This window comes from Marmota monax, unplaced genomic scaffold (assembly GCF_021218885.2).
Source record: "Marmota monax isolate L192 unplaced genomic scaffold, Marmota_monax_Labrador192_F-V1.1 WCK01_AAM20220418_F8-fsc00090, whole genome shotgun sequence".
NCBI lineage: Eukaryota > Metazoa > Chordata > Mammalia > Rodentia > Sciuridae > Marmota > Marmota monax.
The window spans coordinates 7,964,958-7,972,145 of NW_026695219.1; the positions used below are offsets into that span (position 1 = coordinate 7,964,958).

At 37.6% G+C, this 7,188-nt stretch overlaps 1 pseudogene; it reads right to left on the reverse strand.

Annotated features, from left to right (window-relative positions):
* Nucleotides 1–1,826: 1,826 nt before the first annotated feature.
* LOC124085051 (protein FAM221A-like) lies at nt 1,827–2,488 on the reverse strand (annotated as a pseudogene).
* Between the last annotated feature and the right edge of the window lie 4,700 nt (nt 2,489–7,188).

A 7,188-nucleotide genomic window follows, 5' to 3' on the forward strand; every position in this document is an offset into this window, starting at 1 on the left:
ACAGAGTGTGGGACAGTCTCACATAATGTGCCTGACGATGTGATATAATAGAAGACCACAGCACCATGTATGAAGTATTCACATTGAAAGATATGAATCAGCCAAGTTATGAAATTAGTCTAGGTGCCAATGAACAGATGAATCAATACAGAAAATGTGGTTTATATAACTGGAGTATTATTCATCCATAAAGAAGAATTCTTAGAAAAATGGGCAGAACTGAAGATTATAATGTTAAGTGAAATAATCCAGACTCAGAAAGAAAATTGGCCCATGTTTTCTTCACATGTAGAATCTAGGATGGAAAAAACGATAACATAAAAACATAGAGTAAAGACTATTAGAGAAGAGTAAGAGGGTCATGATGCGGTGAGAAAGGAGGATAAGACAGACTAAGGAGAGTGGATAAGCTCAACGTGTGTTTTATGCATGTAGGAATATGTCATAATGAAGCACACTGTTATGTATAATTAAAATGCACTAAAAATAGTAGCAACAACCACAAAAATTGTTTTTCAGGACTGAAAGCCAACACCATGCACACTATAAATGTCTGTAGGACTTAACTTGTCTCTCAATAATATTTTAATTAATGTCCATTACTTGAGTATAAGGAGTCAGAGCATGAGGTACACTGAAATATGGCTGAAAGTAGAATTGCAATTGCTAGAAATACAATAAATTCTCTTGAAAAATCAATATTCGAGTATAGATTAATGTCTCAAAGTGACTTAAAACAATTTTTTTATCAAAGTTAATCAGTATTAATAAAATAAATAACAACTGCTGTTGTGTGATTACTTGGTGTCTGGACATGTACCACATGATTGTTAACAACACTTGGAATAGTAATCACCACTACCCCTTAACATTGCCAAAAATAAAATAATTGCCTTGCTGTTAGTGAATCATATTAAAGCATGTTAAAAGATGAAGAGCATTTGGAACAGAATTCCATAGAGAAAATCTCCAAATCCAAATCTCTTTTATGTTTATTACAAAGGAGGTGTTTTTTCTCAGAAAACACATAAAGGAAATAACCAATTGCTTCAAGTCAATGAAACTATAGCAGAAGAAAAACAAAGAGAGGTCCAAAGATATTCCTCAATGTACATTTTCAAGAGGATTGGAGGTTTTTAATTCTAAGGGCAAATTGAGTAGCTTCTTACCACCTTATATGAAACACTCAAATATTTAAAATAATGGATTCTCTGATGAACAAATACTTTAAAACCTGACCATATATTTCATTGTTTACTCACAAGACTAAGTGAACATAAATAGAGAAAGAAATGATAAAATAGTCTAACCAATTCAGTTTAAGTAGTGGGACATGAGGAATGTTTTGAAAAATTAATCACATCTAAACATGCTCCATGTGAATATGTTCTTGGAACTTCCACTAACAGTCTTCAGCACTGATTAAGTAAAAAAAAAAAAAGTTACATTTAAAAAAATATTGATAACATCTTTAATTTTTTAAAGAGGCTGGAAAAGTTAAATTATAATAGACTAAAAATATTTACTCTATTTTCAGAGTTTGACTTCTATGAGAATACCCTAACTTCCCTAACCAAGAGAGAGAGAAAAAGTATATACAAAGTAGTAAATCATTATTTTTATCAAAATAATATAAGGCAATTTTTCCTTTCAATAAATGAAGAAAACATCCAAAAAGACATATTTACACAATAAAAAAGTAAATAATTTGAGAGAAGATAAATTCTATTATCATATTTAAATGATGGTTTTAAGTTGTCCAACAGCCTTCACGAAGGTTTTGTAGTTAATGGCAATGGAGATTTCCGTTCATTTTAGCAGCCTTTTCAATTTTTACCATTTGTTAGTGTTTCTGGAGAAGAAATAGATGGTCCTTGCAATGCTTTTAGAAATGGGTGGTCCATGGCCGTAACTGGAGAATTTAAAAATGCAACCGAAGGTGCACCGATCCCACTGTCATCTAATGGCATGTAGCCCTCTGTCAGTGAGCTGAAACCAGTTAATCCCCCCATTGCTGCATAAGGAACATCCTGTCCCACTGGTTTTCCCTGAGCCATTCTTTCTTGCTTTGTTTCCACGACTGTGTCACGGGCATATGAAGGCTGACACAAGCACATGTGAAAGAGCTATGGAATCCTGAACACTTGGAACCTGTGGCTATGTATAATAGTGTAACTTTACATGCATGGCACGTAAAACCAGGTGCAGGGCTGTGTTGATCAGCAAAGTGCTTGCACCTGCAGCGAATGGGCTGTGTGCCATTCAAAGGCACAAAAAGGTAAGGTAAGCCCTGCACTGGCAGCCAGTCACTTGGCAAGGCAGATCAAAGGGGCGCTGCTGTGGAATTGTTTCAAAGTCAGTTTTATGTTGCTTATACCTATGTGTACAAAAACAGTGTCTCTGGACCAATGAGTTTACAATCCATTCCTGTTGGTGATCGCCAGTTCACAAATAACCTGTTCTGTAAGTGCATAGGTAAAACTTTCTTTTTGTATTATTCATATTCTTCAGGAGTAAAAAGTTTCCCTCCATCATCCTCACCAACAATTCAGTAACCCAGGAGATTAGTTTTGAAGAGCGAGTTTAAAAAGAGCATCTGACTTCCTCTCTCTCCCATTTTTACATTTGTTAAAAAAAAAAAAGATATGAACCAAATGTAATCACTTTATAGGAAATACAAAGGAAAATATTAGATGGCATACTGAGGATGTGGTCAATCAAATTCAGAATATGAATCTGAATTTGGGACAGAGGATGTGATATCTTTACTTTTGTCTTCTTTTCTTTTTCCCCAGTACAAATTGAACCCAGAGATGCTTTACCACTGAGCTGCACCCCCATTCTTTTTTATTTTTTATTTTAAGATAATTCTTACTAAGTTGCCAAGGCTGGCTTTGAACTTGTGATCCTCCTTCTTCAGCCTCCTGAGTCACTGAGATTACAGGTGTGCACCACCACTCCTGGTGGTTTAGTGATTTTTTTTTTTTTTAAACAGAGTATCTTATTCTGTTTTCTGTTGCTATAACAAAATACTTGAGGCTGGGTACTTCGTAAGGAAGAGAAAATTATTTAGCTCTTTCTTTAACAAATAAGTGGCATGAAAATAAGTGAGGGTAGAAAAATTTGTAGATTAAAAGAGATTTACAAGATATATCAACACACATTTTGATCCTGATTTAAATGAAATAATTTTTACAAAGACATTTTGAAGTCGGGCATGGTGGTGCATGCCTATAATCCCAGTGGCTCTGGAGGCTGAGACAGCAGGATCAAGAGTTCAGAGCCAGTCTCAGCAATTCGAGGTGCTTGGCAACTCAGTGAGACCCTGTCTCTAAATAAAAACACAAAATAGGGCTGGGGATGTGGTTCAGTGGTTGAGTAGTGCCCCTGAGTTCAATCCCTAGTACCAAAAAAAAAAAAAAGACATTTTGAGACAAACATGAAATTTAAATGTGAACTATGTGAGATTATATTAAGGAATTATTGTTAATATTAATTGTGGTGATAGTTTGGGGCTTAAGATTTTTAAAACAAAAACAAAAAAATATCTTTACTGACACAGAAGCTAGTCTGAAGGGGTTCCCACTGGCTAAATCTGGGAAAGTCTGAATATCAAAATGAATAATGCCAGTAAAAAATTACAACACATTTAATAAATAAAAGCGAATAAATCCAGATTGATAATGATGCTGATACTGCTTCCATTGGGATCGGAAACAAGTTCTTGTTCCCCAGCGTTGAAGAATGAACATCCGAGAAATGCCAAGGCAAGCACAGCAAGAAGTTTTATTTAAGAAAGTGATAGAGACAGACTTCTCGGAAGAGAAGGGGACATCGGAGCTGAAAGCTCATGGGAGGGGGTGCGACTTGCTTTCTTATAGACCCCAGAAGCCCCTGATTTAATCATTGTCTTCTCCTTCTTCCCCATGTACATAACTAGGAGCACAGGCATGGAGGTTAACTGTTAGCAACTCAGTGTTCTTTCTTAGATAACCAGTCATCACCTCTTGCCCCCATCATTGATTACCTACACTGACTGCCTGAACTTGTCCCTGCCTCAAAAATGTAAACAATGTGTGTATGTGTATGTATTGGGGAAGAAACACAACTAATACATGTAGATGGAATGTTGAAATTAGGAAATTACCATTTATCAACCATTGCAATAATGATGAATTCAGGCACAAACCATCAAAGCATGCTAAAACTAGTGGGAGAAAGTTTGAGGAGCCTTGGGATATTCACATACCATATATATATATATATATATATATATATATATATATATATATATATATATATTTGTCGTTGTTGTTATTATATTGCTGTGCTGGGGATCTGACCAGGGCCTCATGCATGCTAAGCAAAGTCTCTACCACTAAGCCACTTTTCCAGCCCTCAAAGTATTTATTTTTTATTTTTATTTTTATTTTTTTGTAGTTGTAGATAAACAGAATACCTGTATTTTATTTGTTTATTTCCATGTGGTGCTAAGGATGGAACCCAGGGCCTCACACATACTAGGCAAGTGCTCTGCCACTGAACTACAACCCCAACCCCAACCCCAACCCCCTCAAAGTATTTATTAACAAAGGAAAGATGGTAACACATCAGAGAAGCTTGACACTACATTAACCAAGTGATCAAAGCTCATGTCACCATTAACGGGACAAAGTAATTTCAGGTGCCTCTAAAATGAAGCATGGAGAAGTCTTTGCTGAGGGGCTTGATGAGCATGTTGGGATTTGGGACTTAACTTGAACATTCGCATGACAGTTTATAATTCCACCTTAACGTTTGCCTTCTGCTTGCATGGAGCTTCAAGGTCAGTCTGAGGTGAGATCTAGGGCCTTCTCTGGGCATGTGCACTGCCCTGTGTATGTGTGTGGCCTTCTAGAGTCCCAAGAAGAGGTCAGAGCTTTTCAAAGTCCCCCTCAGTCATCTCATCCAACTTCTCCTTTTGACCTTTTCTGTTATACTTTATTTTCTTTAATCATTATCTACCAACTTTGGCAGTTGCTGAGAAACTGATGTGACTCCATTTTTGAGAAAACAGCTTCCACCTCAAGGCCTGTCCTAAGGAAGGGGGTGTGACCCTTGTCCTGGGAAAAACCCACAGAGCACTCCAAGGTACATACCCACCCTGCTGAGTTGTTTGGTTAGGCTAGGTGAAGACCCATAGCAACCCCCTAGCAACCACCAATCAGCATGAAACAGGGAAAACACCTGGGATGCCAGATGACCCCCCAGTAGTTTATGGTGGTTGATAACATGTTGGGAAACCATGTAGTTTAGCACGTACACCCCTCGTGGCCTAAACCAATCAGTTCAAAGGAATCCCCCTCTTGTACTAACCAATCACCCCTACCCAACTTGTTCCCGCCAGTGAACATGCTAATCAATGTTAAGAGCTGTTGTTTGACTTTCCCGAGGTATGGAATGATTTGCTGTGTGATGTTGTGACGCATAGAGTATCCCCCCAAAACCTATAAAATGTCACTGAACAAAGGACGGGGACTCACTCCTCAGACCGCTGCGTCAGAACGGTTGTGAGTCCAGGCTCCAGCTTGCAATAAAGACTCTCGTGTGATTGCATCGGATTCGGCTCCTGGAGGTCTATTGGGGTCCCACGAATCTGGCATTACATTGTAAAGTAAAAAACAAACAAACAAACAAACAAAAACAAAGAAACTGTTCCTAGATATTTTGGCAAATGCCCTAGTAGATGAGCTCCTAGCCTTTCAAAGAAGCCTTGCAAGTGAGATATCCCCACACCATACAGGTAAAATAATGGCAATTCTCTGAGAAGAAGGCTTTGCAGAAGTTTCAGAAGTTTCAACCCCATTCTGCCTTTTCCAGTGCCACACTGCTGACTTTCACTGTCACTCTAGGTTATTGGCAGCTGGAGAGGAGAGAATTGGAGTAGGGCAAGTTAAAATGCCACAAATCTCACAGTACTTGATTAGATTCTGCCATTTTTTTTCTGAATAAACAATCTGCTGGCTGCTGTAAGTCTTTGATTAGTTTCAAAGGCTCAGTAAAAAGTGTATTCTGACAGTTTTTGACAACTTTCTTGTTGCTTTTATGGAGGAGGGAATTTTTGGAGATTCTTACCTCTCAATTTTCACTGATATCACCTGAGTTTCTGAATCTAATCCTAAGGACACATCAGACAAACCAATATTGAGGGAACTCAACAAACCAATCAGTCTCTAATTTTCAATAGTGTCAAGGTTGTGAAAATTAAGAAAAAACTGAGGAACTATTTTGGATGAAGAGAATCAAAGATTCAGGACAATTGAATGCAAAGCGTGATTCTAACTTGAGCCTTTTGGATTCAGACATTATTGGGACAAATTCAGCCAAACTTGAATGGAGTCTAGGATCAGGTGGTAATGATGTATCACTGTCATTTTCCTGATTTTTTTTGATAGTTTTATTAAGTTTTAGATCATTATCATTCCTTTTGATGAGAAATGGCACTTAGAATCAAGATCTGAGTATGCTTTTTTTTTAAAAAAAGGATTCTGTTGACAGAATCCAACAGGTCTGAGGTTGTTTCTTTGCTGGCTTTCAGCTCTAAGAGGCTGTCTGCATTCTTGGTTCCATGCATTCCTCCATCTTCAAGCAAAGACACAGGAATGCTTCTTGGGATTCAGTGCTCTGGCTTCTCCCATCTCTGATCTCTAGACCTCTGAGATTTAAAGGTCAGGCCCACTTGAATAATCTCTCCAAGTTAATGCCAAATGATTTGGACTTTAATCCTACTTAAAAAAAATTGTAATTGTAGATAGACATAATGCCCTTATTTTATTTGTTTATTTTTATGTGGTGCTGGGGATCGAACCCAGCGCCTCATGTATGCTAAGGCAAATGCTCTACCACTGAGCTACAGCCCCAGCCCCCAAATCCCACTTTTCATATGAGGTTACATAACCAGAGGAAGAATAGCTCATCATATCTACAGGTTCTTCCCATGTTCAAGAGCAGGAGATTTTAATTTTTTTAATAAAAACACTCTTTTTTAATATTTATTCTTTTAGTTATAGCTGGACACAATAACTTTATTTTATGTATTTTTATATGGTGCTGAGGCTTGAACCCAGGGCCTTGCATGTGTTAGGCAAGCACTCTCCCACTGAGCTACAATCCCAGCCCAAGAGCAGGAGATTATATAAGATCCAAGGT